The following is a 19,069-nucleotide window of genomic DNA, read 5'->3' as shown; positions in this document are numbered from 1 at the left end:
ACACCTTAAAGAAGAATAGAGTGGACATAACATTTTACCATCCGATATTGGATTTGCAGATTAAGTCTTTGGTTCAGAAATTTCCTCATCTTCAAAGAGGCTGCTCTTGATTGCCCTATTCTTGATCGAATTTCTGATTTCGGATTTAGATCTTCCGTAATACAAACTTCTAAGTACTTATTTTATTTTATCCACTTGTTCAATATCTTCATTTTTTATGTGGATGCTTGTAATGACATACAATTATAACGCTGGGTCGAATACGTCGACGAATAATAATTGTCGATAATGAAAGAGGAAACGTGGAACACAAAGAACTTACTCTTATAGCTCCAGACATTCCAAAAGATGTGATATTACATCATTAAAAACAATGAATAGTGGGAAAAGCCATGGGCCTGATATCTTTATTTTCGTTATTTCTGTTTATTTTTCTCATGAAACCTTTTTAAAGTACGATAGATAGTTATGAAACCTTTTGCATTCTATTCGGGAGAAATTCAGGAAAATTCCTGAATACTTGGCATGAGGGACAAATGAAAATTGCATTGTTGTAGGCGGAAAATCCTCCAAAGTGCATCTCAAAGTGTTCAGAAAATAAAAATTGACAACTCGGAAAACCATCATGGAATGACTCCAATTTTCATAGTCGCGAGTTGGGATCGCTGAACAGGAATATCGGGATGGCGAAGCTGTAATAGGTACCTGGTTCCCGTTATCCTGGTATGCACGTCGTCTCCTGGAATTTTATGGAATATAATTAACCCGGGAGTAGTCGCGCTCACTTCTGTAACGTCGATAGTCGCGTGTGAGGTTCTATCTCAAAATACGAATTTAAAGAAATTTTTAATTTGTACTATTTTTATCTACTTTTTATATTAAAATATATATATTTCTAACAATTTTATTAAAAAACCTGTGATATCAACCACCTGTCAACATCGGCCACCTGTCCTAACGGCCAGTTTAAAAATTTCCCAAACCAATTATATGTAGACTCAAAAACTGGCAATAGCGGCCACCTTTTTATATCGGACAATAGTTCTTTCATTTTTAGTGGCCGTTACTGACAGGTTTTACTGTATTACGAAAAAGGATGAAACGTGAGATTCTATCTAACGGCGCGACTACTCGCGGGTTAAAGCTAATTGGCTCTCCCAAAGCCATAAATTCCACAAAAAGATGAAGAAAAAAATTCCTACGCATTACTACACCCTTCCTCGAGGCACTTACGAAATTTTTTCAAAATTGCAAAATTTTGCATCAAGTTATCGCGAAAAAGGATAAAAATTGAGATTCTATCTCACCGCGCGACTACTCGCGGGTTAAGAAAATCGTTGAAACTTATTATTCCAAGGTTTTGAGGTCAGTAAACACGTATATTGCTTCGGCGAAGCTGTACGAGGTATCTCCTGGTGCCCGGCATCTATGTCATCTTCTGGGGTTTCATGAAACTTCACTCCTGGGCGTATGAAAATACATAGTTGAAATTTATTACCTCGTGGTTTTTGAGGTCGCTGAACACGAATATTGCATTTAAGATGCAGTACGAGATACCTGATGCCCCGTTATAATATGTCGTCTCCTGGAGTTTTATTGAAATTCGTTATAAAATTCAACAGCGAATAACAATATCAATGTTATTTTAGTTTACCAGGCATATTATGAAAAAACAGTACCTAATTCGAATTTCCTTTACTATTATAGACATTATAGTTATTAGGGTACCAAGGGTATTAAAAGGATGATAACGCTTGAGGTCAATTGTGTATATACCGAGGGCCTTTGGCCCGAGGGATATACGCTGACCGAAAGCGTTACACTCAACGAAAAAGGTACGTAATATCAATAAAAATGTTAATTCAGACAACAAACGCAATTCTTAAAATTTGTCCAATTCTTGGTTTTATTGGAACAACAAAGCGATGTTCATCAATTCATTATTTTCGTTAGTTGAGCCAATGTATTACGTTTATTGAATGGACGAACATTCATTATGTATACCATAATCTCACTTTATTGATATTACGAACTCTGTTCATTGAGTCAACGAACACTATTTATTGACACAACAACGTCGTTAATTGACCGACGAAGACCATTCGTTGTGCCAATAACAGTGTTATTTCTCCTAACGTATTTCGTTTATTTCTACAATTATTTCCGTTTATTGTTACAATAATTAATTCCGTTCATTGGCACAATAAATACGGTTATTCTTACAAGCAAATCTATTCATTCTTACAATCAGTTTCGTTCATTCCTACTACTAACGTATTTTATATTAATAATTACTGAATGCATTAGCCCAATGTATCATATTAATTGATTAATAATAATTTTTTAAATCCCCTTTTTTGTCCTTAACCTTTAGGACTTTACACTGTGTGCAGTGTGACCATATTTAGTAGAAAACTACTTTTTTAGTAGATTTTCGATGTAAATGAACAATTTTTAGTAGGGAAAAAATCTTTAGTAGATTCTAGTAGTTTTAGAGACAGAGACATCTACGAGTAAATTCCAGATTAGTTTCAAAGGAATTTGTTAAAATTCCTGGTTTCTTAGTAAAAATAATATGAAAAAAACGGAAAATAATTAATAAACATTCACGACATCTATGATCTATAATACCAATTTAACATTTAAACCGTGCATTTTTAATAGGAGACGCTAATATGAGTTCTCACGTTAACCATTTTTTGCAATAGCGCATGCGCAGTACCATTTAGTAGTTTTTAGTAGATTTTCGACCTGGTTGTTGGTAGATCCTCTAGAAAATATATGGTCACACTGACTGTGTGATTTCTCATAATTATTATATCGCTTATACAGTGCACTAGAATAAGTGTTACACTCCCCCCCCCTTATTAACTTATTCATTTTTAGCACATAAGCAAAACGCTCAGACAGGTCGATTTTTAAAATTATCAAAGTATATTATAACATCAATGTTTCGAACTTTACACGATCCCTCTTCAGGTGACAGGCGTAACTTTGATTTTTTTAATGGGAAAGTACATCATGTGGCAGCTCATTTAAAAGTGTTTGAAATGGTGATTTCAAAAATGTATAACACTTTAATCATTTTTGAGAGTGCAGGGGCAAAATTCCGATCGAATTATTTTTAAACGCATTCATTTTTTTGGAATCCTGAGAAAACTAATAAGTATTTTTGAAAAAGTTAACCGCAGAATAAAATATTACATTATTACTGAGGGCTCAAAGTCCCTTAGAATAAACAAAAAGTTTCTTTTGAATAGTATATTTGAAATAAAAAAATCATACTAAATTTTCTCTTTTTCACCCCTGTGACTTATTAAAATAATCATTCTGGAAGTTCTCAGGGACGTCAGACCCTCGATAATACTGTAATATTTTATTCTGCGTTTAAATTTTCAAAAATACTAATTATTTTTTTCATTCAGGATTCGAAAATTCATTTTCAGTTCATCTTATAAATAACATCACAAGACAATATTAAAAGTAAATACTTACAAACATAAGACACTGACAAGTTTATTTTTAATTAGAATGTTCTCCCGTATTTACATTATCAGAAAAAACTTACTTTTATTCAAATATAAAAAATAAGTAATATCTTATCCTTATCTTTCTTCTACTACGGACTACACTTGGAAACAAAATGCAATTATTATTCGGCACTTTCAAGGAAAAGCCGTTACATTTCAAATGGTCAAGCAAAACATTTATTGTCTCAACAACCACGATTATTGTCACAATTAACGCATTGATTGTGGGAATTAAAGGCAGTAGTAGATTAATTAATGCATTCGTTGGCACAACAATCACTGTACATCTATTCAATAATCATATATTACTCTATATTAACAACATTTGTACATTGTTTTAATGAAATCTGTACGTTGTCACGATAAACCAAGGTAATTGCTTGTCATCTACGAAATCAAGAACGTGAGTTGCTGCCACAATTAACAGTATTTATTAAATATACGAAACTAAGTTATTGGCTGAATAAATTGAGTGTTATTGATTAATGTACTCTAGTTATTCTCACAATTATTATTAAATCATTGTGACAATAACCAAGTACATTCGTCAATGTCTAAAAGTTCGTTGAAACAACAAATTAAATTGTTGTGAGAACGAAATACTATTCAATAATCACTGTTAATCAATATTACGAACTAAATTTTTTTGAGTGTATGATCTATAATATCCATGGTGCCTTCAACGTTTAATTTCCGACTAAATTATTCTTTTTTTGCAAAAGATTTGAATGAATTTTGAATTAATTAGTTTTCAAATAAGTTCATTTACTAGCAATAGTCGTAACGTAATTGTGGTAACCATAGTTTTACTTAGGTTGTTATTTGTCAACCTGACTGTATTTAAATAGTTATTTAAATTTAATACCCTAGGGCATTATTTTTCAAAATAACGCCCTAGAGCAATATATCATACTTAACTGACTTTGAAATCATGTCTTTATTTGTCAAATAATATACCAGTCGGACATTAATAAATTATTTAGATGTAAAGGAATTAGAACCTCGAGTAGCTAAAACTCTCAGTAGGAATGAAAATAAAAAAAAAATGAAAAAACCCCGGAATGACAAGTTTTAACAAATTTTCTTACGGATTTTCATAAAATTCCCGGAGACGACGTAGATACATGGCACCAGGTACCTCTTATAGTATCTTCGTTGCAATATTCGTGTTTAGCAACCTCAAAAACCCCGAGATAATAAATTTCAACTATTTTGAAACAACACCAACATAGATATCGGGCAAAAGCTACCTCATACAGCATCGTCGAAACAATATTCGTGTTCAGCGGCCTCAAAACCTCGGGAGAACAAGTTTCAAAAATTTCATAATGAATTTCCATAAAACTCCAGGAGGCGACATGCGTACCGGGATACAGGGCATGAGGCACCTCCTACAGCTTCGCCGGTCCGATATTCCTGTTCAGCGACTTCAAAAACCCCCTATTATGAAAATTGAACTCATTTCTATGATTAGTTTCCAAGTTGTGAACTTTTATTTTTTGAACACTTTGAGATGCACTTTGGAAAATGCATTTTCCGGCTACAACAATGCAACTCTGTTAAGTCTTTCCATTTTCTTAATATTCCTAAAATAAAAAACTTTCTTTACATAGTTATAATAATAATTTTGTAATATTTTGAAGAACTCACAAATATAGTGTTCTTCAAAACAAAGGCAATGACCATTCGAAATCGATGTATATGTACATCGGCAACGGATTGGACTAGTTCTGTCACTAGAAAGAGAAAAAACTTTCACTCTTAATTACTGCACGGGCCCCGTGGAAATTTTTATTAGATCAGATGTGATCTCATTAAAGCCATAAATATTACATCTATCAGTCGTTCTCCGCTGCTTTGATTTGCAATGAAGGAGTGTTATTTTTATGACTCTCTGAGATGAAATCGAAATCACCATGACGTCTCTAGAACTTCTTGAGGTAGGTAATTCAGTTTCGAATTAAAGTGTAGCTGCGAATGTGTAATACAGGGTGTGTCGTTTTGGTTTTTAATTGGTTTTTACTTAGTATATGTTCAAGCTATTCGTTGTAATTTAATTTTACTGTGTCTATTAGTATATTTAGATTAAGCCTTCGACAAGTCTGCAAATTCATTAACGTTTTAAACGTTAAAATGTTAAATGTTAAAACGTTAAAAATTTAATGTGTATTATACAATATCTATTACTGAAAGATATGGCTTTCAGATTCCTTGCAAATTTAGCGCTCGATTAATAGCAAATATGCTCACTGACAGAGTATTTCAAGTAACTATCCGATCCGACGAAGCGCCACAGAAAACTCAAAAATGGTCTGCCACAAGGCTCGCTACTCGTACCATTGCTTTTTAGCCATGTCGACAACATCAACACAGTTTGGATATGCTGATGACTAGGCTTTATTAACAGAAACACAATCACTAGAAGAAGCTGAAAAGATTCCGACGAAAAACGTAGAGCTTATGGGAAATTACTTTCAAAAATTGAAGTTTTGAAACTAATTTCACGCCCCAATGCCTAAAACCGAAGTGACATGCTTCCAGCTAAACAACAATATGGAGTCAAGAACTCTTAACGTTCTCTTCGATAACACACGACTCAACCAAAATAAACATCCAAAATCCCTAGACGTGACTTTGGACAGAACGTTAGGCTTTAGAGAACATTTAAGTACAGTTGCCAAGAACCTAAAAACTATAAATAACATCATTCAGAAGCTCTACGGAACAACATGAGGGACCTCTCATTATATTTTATTTATATTCACGATTTATATCATTTTAGTAAATTGTATTTGTTGTTTGTTATTGTTCTTATTTATGGTTCTTGTAAGCTTTGCCTATAAAATTGTTAAATTTTTCATGGCAATAAAGCATATTTCTATTCTATTCTATTCTATACTTCGGCATCTACACTCAGGTCTTCAGTCTAAATCTTGTTTATTTAGTAGCTGAATATTGCCCACCAATATAGATCAAGAGTGCTCACGTTAAAAAGATTGATATCCAGCTAAATAACACAACGAGAATGATTGCTGGAGTAATCAAAGCTACACCAACTCATCGGCTAAATGTGCTGAGCCACATTCCACCACCAGACCTTCGCCCACTCAATCTACTAACTACAGAATATAACAAGATCCTTATCAACAGGGCGCTGCTGATCCATAACTATATAGAAGACACAACCAAAACTCGACTGCGTTCCATAAAATCTCCAATACAAACCACAAAATCATTCGCAGCCACCGGGTTCAACATGATCACCAAATGGATCCAAGAATGGTAGGAAGCTCAACGAAATACAGGCATACCTTTCATCAACGAGACACCTCTTGGATTTGACCTACCACGGCTGACCTATGACCACGTAATCGCATCAGAAATCAACATGGTCGATGTGCGTACATGTTGTACAAATGGGGTAAGCTACCATCACCATCATGTAGCTGCGGTGAGGTCCAATGTATCAAGCACATAACGGAGGAGTCCCACCAGCGAGCATACGAGGACAGTTCACAAGATTTGAGTCGATTAACAACCTCGACGTTTGCCTATAAATTCGGCATAATTTAAGTATTTTTATATGGCTTAGCGTTTATTGTTATGTTTATTGTAATCTTATATTATATATGTATCGAAATACCATCTAAATAAAAAATATAATAACTGTTTCCAGGTCGAACGGTACTTTCAAAATGTAATTTTCAAGTCAACTGGGTGTTCTTTTATGCTACCTTTACATTTTCTGCATTTTACATAATGTACACATATTTTTTGTTATTTGCCATCCTTGCTGCAAAGATTGGCTATCATCTGCCAATTATGACCATAGAAGCTGCTGCTCGGAACAGATGGATAGGACTTCAAGCGAACTATTCCCGAAGGCTTCTCAACCAAAACATCCTTCTCATTTTCTATAGTCACTCATCCCCCAATTTCTCCCAACATAATCACGTATAAAGGTCGCAGCATATTATCATGCAGGTAGCGATTCCGGCACGTAGCGTTTAGTTTCAGAAAAATATTGATTTTAATGGTTTTAAATATGAACAATAATTCATACTGTCCGGAACGTATCGTATCAGACACCTCTTTTATAAAATCAGGTTTTTCGGAGACCACGGTATTTGATGGAAATGCTACGTGCATGATAATATGCCGCGACCTTGACAGTTAACATTTTTTGTCTCCGCATATAACATGTTTCAGGTATTGTAATGTTAGCAATTTAATATAGACGGCGAAAACGGTGGATTCGTTGGAAAAAATATTCCCATGAAATTTTTTTGCACAATCACATTCGTGAAACATCCCGAAATAAGGTTCAATAGGTCGCCCATGCAAAAAGTGGTCCAAATATTTTTAAACATTTTTTTAATCAAATTGCAAGAATCAATATTTTCGGCCCGGACAAATTTTGGCCAATCAATATCTTCGGCCCAGGGAGATGTTATTTCTCCTCAATTATTTAGGAAAATGTTTTTAAAAGAGTGGAATGGGCAAACATGCGAATGAACATAAATGAAAAGAAACTAAACACCTAACATATCCAGATGATGTAGTAATAATGGCATCAAGATTTGAAGAACTGCAATCCGTGCTAACCGAACTACAAAGGAATTCAAACAAATTGGTCTAGAAATGAATTTAAAAAAAAAACAAAAACAATGACAAACGCACAAGATAATAGAAACGGATGTAGAACTCTACAACCGCCTCTTAGAAGATGCTCTGCGGAATGAAAAGGCTTTAACTCCAGGAACTAATACAGAATTGGAAAGGTACACGGTATCTATCCAAAATAAAATAAGCTACGCTTATAAAAAATCCTGTCCGATAAGGATGGTCCAGGAAAGTCGCAAAACCAACTCTTGGTGGTGCACTGAACTGGAACACCTTAGAAAGACAGCAAGAACTTCTTTTAATAAAGCAAAACGCACCAAACTCAAAGAGGATTGGGATATTTATCAATCAAACCTCAGAGAGTTTAAGAAAGTCTGTAGACAAAAACAAAGAGCTGCTTGGAGAGCCTACTGTGAGGAAATCGAAGATTTTCCGCAAGCTTCCAGGCTACAAAAAGCGCTCTCAAAAGATCCACATCGGCATATTAGCATACTAACAAAGGAAGATGGAAGCAAAACTTCCAACCTTTGCGAAAGTGCTGAGGTCCTGATGAAAACACACTTCCCCGGTTCTAGCATTTCAAAAGCACCAAACTGGACGGAAGAAATAATCATACCCACACCAAATGACTGGCATCTTGCCAGAACATTAATTAGTGAGGAAAAGATAAGATGGGCCATATCGTGCTTCGCCCCTTTTAAGTCACCAGGGCCTGACGGCATATATCCAGCCCTACTACGGTGGGGACTGGATATTCTTTTGCCGCACCTTGTGGGAATGTTCAGAGCCTCCTTGGCTCTGAGATATATTCCTAGAGAGTGGAGAGAGGTACGTGTGGTCTTCATACCAAAACCAGGTAGGATGGATTACACCCTACCGAAGGCTTTCCAACCAATTAGCCTGACATCTTTTCTCTTGAAAACGATGGAAAGGCTATGCGAGAGGTACATAAGAGATGAAGTTCTGGTTCATAATCTACTTCATCCAAATCAACATGCATATACTTCGGGAAGATCTACCGATTCTGCACTTCATCAAGTAGTGGGAAGAATTGAAAGATCGCTGGATAATAAAGAATCCACCCTAGGTATATTCATAGACATTGAGGGAGCGTTTGATAAAACAACTTTCCCAACCATCACCCAACAGCTCAATGTCAGGAATGTCCCCCTGGCCGTGAGCGAATGGATATTCAGTATGCTGTCAAATAGAGCAATAAGCATAAATGTAGAAGACGTTTTGGTTAGAGGAATGGTTACGAGGGGATGTCCACAAGGGGGGTGCTATCACCACTCCTCTGGAACATAGTGTTGGATACCCTGGTTTACCAACTCAGCAAGAACGGTTTCTACACAATAGCCTATGCAGACGATATAACCGTCTTGCAAAGCGGTAAGTTTGAGAACACACTATGCGAGAGATTACAAGTTGCTCTCAGACTAATAGAAGCATGGTGTAAGGAACACTCACTGTCTATAAATCCAAAAAAGACAGAGATGGTCCTCTTCACCAGAAAAAGAAGGATCACGGGCTTAATATCCCCTAGGATTCTAAACTGCAGTCTGAATTTCTCTGAAGAGGTGAAATACCTTGGTATTACCCTTGACAGGAAGTTAACATGGAACTCTCACTTAGATAGTAGAGCTAAAAGAGCATATATTGCCTATGAACAGTGTCGGCGAACGGTCGGACGCACTTGGGGCCTTTCGCCCAGGGTGGTCGCCTGGATCTACACTACTGTCATTAGGCCAATGCTAACTTACGGAGCCATTGCTTGGGTAACAAAAGTGCTACAGGCAACAGCGATCAACAAACTAAACCATATTCAACGGATGGCTTGCCTAAATATAACAGGTGCCATGAAAACAACACCAACTGCTGCAATGGAGTTGCTCATTGGCATTACCCCTTTAGACATATATGTCAGAGAGGTGGCGCTGATGACGATGATGAGGTTACGTTCAGCGGGTGCAAACCTTGATGTAGGAATGGGACAATTGAGATGTCGTTTCTGGCGGGGTGAGCTGGAGGCACTGCCCCAGCTACATGCGGGCCATGGATGCGACTCAATTAAACCTACGTTTGTCTTCGACAAACCCTACAAAATCGAAACAAGACAACATAGGGAGTCAAACGTGGCAAATGCATATTGCATCTACACCGATGGCTCCAAAACGAAAGAAGGCTCAGGATGTGGAATATACTCCACATCATTGAACCTTAGTATAAAATGGGGCATGGGCAAAAATGCCAGCGTAGTTCAGACTGAACTGGCTGGTATCTCCATAGCCGCAAAAGAGATAATCCGGAAAGGTATAGCCGGCAAAACTGTAATAATCTGCACAGACAGCAGACAAGCGCTACCAACCCTGAACAGACCACGCGTCATATCAGGGCTAGTAATGGAGTGTCATGAATCACTAGCCCAAGCTTCGGATGGTAACAACATCATCCTGAAGTGGGTTAAAGGACACAACAGAAATAAAGGCAACCGCATTGCTGACCAGCTGGCTAGAAGGGCAGCAGGCCTAAGACTCTTAGGACCTTGTGATCTTTTTGGCTTGTCGACTACAACAATCGCGGAAACTGTCAAATGTCACTCCCACACGCAAACCGTAAGAATATGGGAAGAAGGTTCAGGATGTAGACTTGCCAAGGTAACACTAAGGAACCTTGGGAAGTCAGCATCAGAAAAGTAATTGAGAATGACCAGGAAAAACCTACGATTGACCGTTGGTTTTTTAACTGGCCATTATCAACTAAGAAAACACCTCCACACACTGGGGCTAGTAGACACATGCAGGAGGTGTGAACGAGATGACGAAACTGTCGAGCATGTCCTATGTGAATGTCCGGAGTTATCGTCAATACGAGAGTATGCGTTCGGGGAGCCTTGGCCTACACCTGCCGATATAGGGGAGATGTCACCAGGTGATTTGTCCTCCTTCCTGGAAATGGCAGGATGGATAATGAACTAAGGACGACAACCCCCTGGGAGGATGTACAATGGGTCAATTGTGGCCTAAGTGCTGTGGGACTTGACTCACACTCCCTACTCTACAGATACAGATAATAGAAACGTTCACGTGGTCGGATAAGTACTTAGCATTTCCGCTCGATGGCGCCAGTGTCGCATAAAAAGCTGTCGGCACGATGTCTGCCTAACTTCGAACAATAAACGCAACCACGAAACCACCGCGGAGCAGTGTCTGATGTTGTTTAAGCGTAATTCAAATGAGTTTATAAGTTGTTTCATAACTATCGACGAAACATGGTTCCACTGGTATGCACCAGAGTCCAAGGAACAGTCGATACAGTGGACGTGCTCCGGGGGGAACGAAGACTGTTCAATCGGCCGAAAAGGCGATGGCCACCATTTTCTGAGATTCACAAGGTGTGGCATATATGCACTTCCTGGAAAAGGGCAAAATGATCACACGGCTTTACTATGCCGCATTATTAGCCCGATTCGACGCCGAATTTTAGAAAAAATAGCCCTAATTGGGGATGTAAAAAATACTTTTCCGCCAAGACTGCGTTCCGTTTCACACCTCCGAAATCGCCATGGCCAACTTGGTCGAATTGGGCTGCAAACTGCTGTTCCATCCAACGTATGCTCCAGATTTGGGCCTCTACAACTTCTTTTTGTTTCCAAACTTAAAGAAGTCACTTACCGGGCAGAAATTTACGGCGAATAAAGAGTTCATCACCGCCATGGAAGCCTATTTTGCAGACCTCGAGAAAACGTATTTTTCAGACGGGTTTAAGAAGGTGGAGCAACGCTGGGTCAAGTGTATCGAGCTAAAAGTACAATAGGTTCAGAAATAAATTGCCATTTTTTTCAAAATTTTCGTTTTTCTTTTGAAGGCTAAATACTTATCCGACCGCCCTAGTATTACTAGACGTAACCACAATAGAAGCGGTTAATTATTATAAATATTTGGGACAGATACTAAAAATAAATAAGGCAAACCAAACATTGGAGGTAAACAGAAGGGTCAGATTAGTCTGGGCAGGATTTGGGAAATTAAAATGAGCCTTAAATAATAAAATAAATAATACAATACTGAAAAACAAGAGTGTTTGACCAGTGCGTACTACCAACTCTCACATACGCATGCCATACATGAACCTTGACAAAAGCAAACATGGATAAAATAATGAAGACACAAAGAGCCATGGAGAGAGCTGTGTTAGGAGTAAACTTAAAGACAGAAAGCCAAACAACTGGATAAGAAATGAAACAAAATTCAAAGACGCAGGACAACATAAAGCCAGGCTAAAATGGAGTTTCGCAGGTCATAACGCCAGATAAATGGACATTAGGTGGAATATCACGATACAACGACCATGAACAGGAAGGAGAGCAAGAGAACGACCCCAGATGAGATGAGGAGATGACATTAGAATGATAGGAGGAACACACTGGAAACAGACAGTACAAAGTAGAAGTGAATGGAGAAAACTAGGGGAAGCCTACGTTCAAAATCGGACGAATTAAAGGCAAAAGAAGAAGAAGAATGTTAGTTTTAATATAAACCTTTGCGGGCCCATGCACAACAACTTTGTTATAGGTCATCACATGATCAAATGCAGAGTTTACGATTCCATGAAGGACATTCAGACATTCATTTTTATTTACTTTTATTTATAGTACATAACAGATAAAGGCTTATTCATTTTAATCCAAAAAGTTGGTAATAGTAAGTCTTTCGTGACAAAAATTAAAAAAATTTTTTAGTCGAAACAATGACTCATTTGAAACTTCATGTTATATTTATTTTAAAATTATACTTTAAGGATACGTGATCATAAGTATTTCAAACTAATTACAGGACATATAGACTTCGGATATTACACTAATTTTGGGTTGCAACAGAGGAAGGAATGTGAAGAGAGGCCATAAATTTAAATTAAATTTAATACAGCTTACTCGAACTTCCTGAATTTATGTATACCGCTCGGATCCACCACGTAAGATTGTAATTTTCGTACGGATGAATTAGCTTTCACAAATCATAATTTTAAGTGGATTTTAAATTAAATCATAATTTACAGAACTCATAGAAAACATTTAAGATATTTATAACTCTATAAAAGATTATAAGCGTTTCATCATCATTCTCTTTGCCTTATCCCTATGCGGGGTCAGCTTCCCTAATTGCATTTCTCTGCGGGGTCAGCTTTCCTAATTGCATTTCTCCACACAATTCTATCTTGGGTCATATCAATGTTAATCATCTTTACCAACATGTCCTGCCTTATCGTCTCCCCCCAGGTCTTCTTTGGTCTTCCTCTCCTACTCCTTCCAGGAATATGCACTTCAGCTATTCTTCGTATTGGGTGATTAACGTCTCGACTTTGAACATGACCAAACCATCTTAACCTATGATCTCTCATTTTGGCATCAATTGGAGCCACACCTAAATTTCCCCTAATATACTCATTTCTAGTTTTATCCTTCTTTGTCACTCCACTCATCCATCTAAGCAGTCTCATTTCCGCCACATGCATTCGTTTTTCCTCTTTTTTTTTAACTGCCCAACATTCTGTTCCGTACATCATAGCCGGTCTTACGGCTGTTTTATAGAATTTTCCTTGCAGCTTCATTGGAATTTTTCTGTCACACAACACACCACTCGCTTCTTTCCACTTCATCCATCCAGCCCTAATTCTACTACATGCATTTCCATCTATTTCTCCATTACTCTGTAATACCTGTCCCAGGTACTTAAAACTATTGCTTTTTACAATCAGTTCACCATCCAAAGGTACCATTTTATTTGTAGTAATTCCGTCTTTAAATGAACATTCCAAATACTCTATTTTTGTCCTACTAAGTTTTAAACCTTTTTCCTCCAGAGCTTGCCTTCACCGTTCCAGTTTTTATTCTAAGTCTCTTTCACTATTTCCTACTCACACGACATCATCAGTATACATTAAGCACCAAGGACTGTTACCCTGTAGTTTCGTTGTTATCTGGTCCAAAAGTAATGAGAATAAATACGGACTAAGCACAGAGCCTTGGTGCAATCCTACTTTCACATGAAATTTATCAGTCTCTCCCACACCTGTCCTAACACTAGTCGTTACTCCCTCATACATATCCCTCACAATCTTTACATCATCACCAGGGACTCCTTTCTTGTTGAGTGCCCACCACAGAATCTCTGGAGGAACTTTATCATATGCTTTCTCAAGATCAATGAATACCATATGAGCGTTTGTTTCTTTACTTCTGTATTTTTCCATCAACTGCCTTATAATGAACATTGCATCTGTTGTTGATCTGCCCTGCATAAAGCCAAATTTATTCTCGGATATTTCGGTCTCTTCACGTATCCGTCTATCAATTACTCTTTCCCATTTTTCACGGTGTGGCTGAGCAGTTTTATAGCCCTGCAGTTTGTACATTGTTGTATATCTCCCTTGTTTTTGTAAACAGGTACCAGCATACTGCTTCTCTATTCGTCTGGCATTTGTCTAACTTCCATAATTCTATTAAATAGACCTGTTAGCCACCTTTTTCCTGTGTTTCCCAATGCTCTCCATACTTCCCCAGGAATATCATCTGGTCCTACCGCTTTTCCTTTCTTTATTTTTTGAAGCGCTTGAGTCAGTTCCTTTTTTGTTATTTTGGTGACCATTGCTGTTACTGTCTCCGTTGATTCTACAGGCTGTCTGTAAAATTCTTCCTTTAATAAGCTGTCAAAGTAGTTTCCCCATCTCTATTTGACATCCCTTTCGTTAACTAGTATTTTATTTTCTTTCGTTTTGGATACATCTAATCTGATTAAAATCTTTTGCTTTCTTTGGTCTCTGTTTGGCTATTTTATATAAATATCTTCGTTTCACCTTCCCTGGTATCAAGTTGATCGTAAAGGTTTGAATACGCTTCTGCTTTGGCTTTTGCTACTGCTATTTTCGCTTCCTTTTTCGCCACCATATAGTTTTGAAGATCTGTGTCGGATCTGGTTTGTTGCCACTTTTTATATACTTTTCTCTTCTCTTTTATTTTTCCTTGTACTTCGTTTGACCACCACCTCTCTTTATCCTCAAACTTTTTCCTGACGTTTTCCCAAGTATTTCAATAGCAGTCTGTCTAATATTACTGGCCATTTTTCTACGAATTATATTAGGGCTTCCTTTCATGTTCCAGCATATTTTCTCTACTATTCTTCTCCTGAATAGACCTTCTTTCTCATCTTTTAGCATCCACCACTTGATTTTTTGTGGCCTTCTCCGATATTTTTGTTTAGTTTCGCTTTTTACTTCGATGTCCAGAACAAGCAGCTTATGTTGTTGACTTAGGTCTCACTAACTATTACCTTGCAATCCTTGCATTCACGTACGTCTTCTCTCCTTATCATGAAGTAGTCTATTTGGGATTGATGTTGTCCACTTTTGTAGGTAATAAGTTGAGTTTCTCTCTTTTTAAAGAATGTGTTAACAATCACCATATCCAATGCTGTTGCTAATTCAAGCATGTCATCTCCAGCTTCATTTCTAGTTCCAAATCCTAATCCCCCATGTATTGCTTCGTATCCTGCCTTGACTTGGCCCACATGTGCATTGAAATCACCTCCTATTATGACTTTCTCCTCTGACGGAATATCACTCAGGACGTCTCCTAATTGGTCATAGAAAGCTCTTCTTTCATTCTCACCCAGACCTGTTTGGGGAGCATACACACACAATATTCAATACCTCTATATCAATTAAAAATTTCACTGACATCATTCTATCACTCGTTCTTACAACTTCCACTACGTTATCTTTCATTTCACTATCAGCAATTATACCAACTCCATTTCTAGTGTTACTACTCCCTGCATACCAAAATTTGTAACCTTCACCTAGTTCTTTCGCTCTTTGACCTTTCCGCCTAGTTTCTTGAATGCAAGCAATTTGAACTCTCCTTCGTTTGAGCGCATCCACTAACTCCAGACTCTTACCTGTAAGACTACCAAGTTTCCACGGCCCTATCCTGATTTTTCTAACCTGCAATGGTGTTCCCCCTGAGATAGTCCTCACCCGGAGATCCGAACCGAGGCTCATTTTACTTCCGGTATATTTTACCTCATCAGATGCCATCTTTTCAGTATAAGTTTTTATATCTTTGGAGAAGGTGTTTTCATTTTTATTGCCTGAAAAAATTTTGTTGGGATATTTGATGCCTGAATGCCTTTTCTATCAGCACCATACCCTGCCTGCACGTTTAGCCAATACACCACCAATGCAACCAAGGTGCAGTATTACCCCACACCCTGAATTTTTCTGTATAGGCCAGGATCCCGACTGTAAGGACTGCCCTGTAAGCCAATGTACTGTAGCCCGCATCCCGCCACTAGGAGGCACGTACTTTATTCGGGATACCAAAGATTATAAGCGTTTATACAGGGTGAGTCATGAGGAACTGTACATACTCCTACCTCGTATAGAGGCCCCTATGGGGTATAACAAATGACCATTAAAAAGTGTCTGCTCCCATTGTTTAATAATATACAGGGCGAGTTTCGCATTTTGACAGAAATTTGTATTCGTCATAATTTTTGAACGGTCAGATCGATGTGTCTCTTATTTTGGTCAATCGTTACACTATTACCACCTAATCAACTAATTTATTCAAACTAGAAAAAAATCAGGTCCGGCTTTAAAAAAATTAGTTCGTTTGGGTCTTAGAAAAAATTTTACCCTGTATACGCTTTTTGAAAACTCTAATATGAGTTTTACAAATTAGACAAATAGATAATTAAAATGGCATATTTATTTTTTTCCGCACATGATTACTTAATTTTTTATAAAAAAATCAAATTCGACTATGGATTAAAAGTTTGGTAAAGTGAACCATAGATTAAAAAGAATTAACTTTTGTTACAAAAATTATTTTTTTTTAACAAATATTTTATTTATGTTACCACCCAATCAACTGATTTATTCAAACTAGAAAAAATCAGTCCCGGATATAAAAAATAATTTCGTTTTGGTCTTAGAGAAAATTTCAGCCTGTATACGCTTCTTGAAAACTCTAATATGAATTTTACAAATTAGACAAATAGGCAATTAAAATGGCATATTTATTTTTCCCCCCCACACGATTACTTAAATTTTTATAAAAAAATCAAATTTGACTATGAATAATTAAAAGTTTGGTAAAGTGAACCATAGATTAAAAAAAAATAACTTCTATTACAAAAATATTTTTTTGAACAAATATTAATTTATTTTACCACCCAATCAACTGATTTATTTAATCTAGAAAAAAGTCAGGCCCGAATTTAAAGAATTAGTTCGTTTTGGTCTTATATCTGATTTTTTAAAAAATCAAATTTAACTATGCTTAAAAAGTTTGGCAAAGTTTTTGCAAAGATTTTAAAAAATTAACATTTTTTAAAAAAATTAAGTTACAAAAACAAAGTTTTTCTTAAATTTAAAAGTTTTACCATTTTTTTTTCTATAACACGTCTAGATCTTAAACTCCCCATAACACTTCGTTTGGATGCTATAGTTTAACATAGACGTGATCAAATAGATCAATTTTAAATTTTTTCACTTAATTTTTGCGATTTAACTTTACAATTTACGAATCTGCACCTTTTATTTTTAAAAATTCAAAACTTTTACGAGAAGAAGACTGAAAGTCTACAACAATTTTCATAGTCTTCACAATGGTAAGAGATTTAATGTAAACATTTCAGAAAAAAAATATTAAAATGGAACAGAGTTGTAGCGAGTTAAACCTTTTCATTTCTTTTTTTATTTTTAGTTTAAAATTCCGATTTTGACAAATTTGATTTTTTAATAAAAAATTAATTAATCGTGTGAAGAAAAAATAAATATGCCATTTTAATTGCCTATTTATCTAATTTGTAAAATTCATATTAGTGTTTTCAAAAAGCGTATACAGAGCGAAATTTTTTCTAAGATCAAAACGAACTAATTTTTTAAATCCGGGCCTGATTTTTTTCTAGTTTGAATAAATCAGTTGATTAAGTGGTAACATAATTTAAATATTTGTTCAAAAAAAATTAATTTTTGTAATAAAAGTTAATTTTTTTAAATCTATGGTTCACTTTACCAAACTTTTAATTCATATTCTTTGATTTTTTTATAAAAAATTAAGTAATCGTGTGCGGAAAAAAATAAATATGCCATTTTAATTGCCTATTTGTCTAATTTGTAAAATTTATATTAGAGTTTTCAAAAAGCGTATACAGGGTAAAAAGACCCAAACGAACTAATTTTTTAAAGCCGGACCCGATTTTTTTCTAGTTTGAATAAATCAGTTGATTAGGTGGTAATAGTGTAACGATTGACCAAAATAAGAGACACATCGATCTGACCGTTCAAAAATTATGACGAATACAAATTTCTGTCAAAATGCGAAACTCGCCCTGTATATTATTAAACAATGGGAGCAGACACTTTATATTGGTCATTTCTTATTCACCGTAGGAGCCTCTATACGAGGTAGGAGTATGTACAGTTCCTTATGACTCACCCTGTATGATTTAAATTAGTTCCATGTAATTTACGCAATATTCTATTGTTTGACAATTTCTGTTCTTTCCAATCTTTACAAACTTACAGGCCTAAGTTTTTCTACCTTTAGGTGTAAGGCTGGTGGAGTTGAGTTTGGCATTGTAGTCTCCATGCTTTCCGATTTTTGTGTTAGGTTTCTTGCACTTTCCGATGTCAATCCTCCTCGTTTGTTTTTCCCCTGCACTCTCGGTTTCGAACACTCGTTTTGTTAGTTTCTCGTTCGACATTCTACGTACGTGCCCAAACCATATAAGTTGTCCCCCTAATATTTTTCCATTGATTGGTTCTAGTTTTAGGTTTTGTCTGATTGTTTCGTTTCGTATTTTGTCTGTCCCCTTTCTGTTTGCTATTTTCCCCATGAACCTCATTTCCAT

This window comes from Diabrotica virgifera, chromosome 9 (genome assembly GCF_917563875.1).
Source record: "Diabrotica virgifera virgifera chromosome 9, PGI_DIABVI_V3a".
NCBI lineage: Eukaryota > Metazoa > Arthropoda > Insecta > Coleoptera > Chrysomelidae > Diabrotica > Diabrotica virgifera.
Note: the sequence above shows the minus strand (reverse complement) of the source record.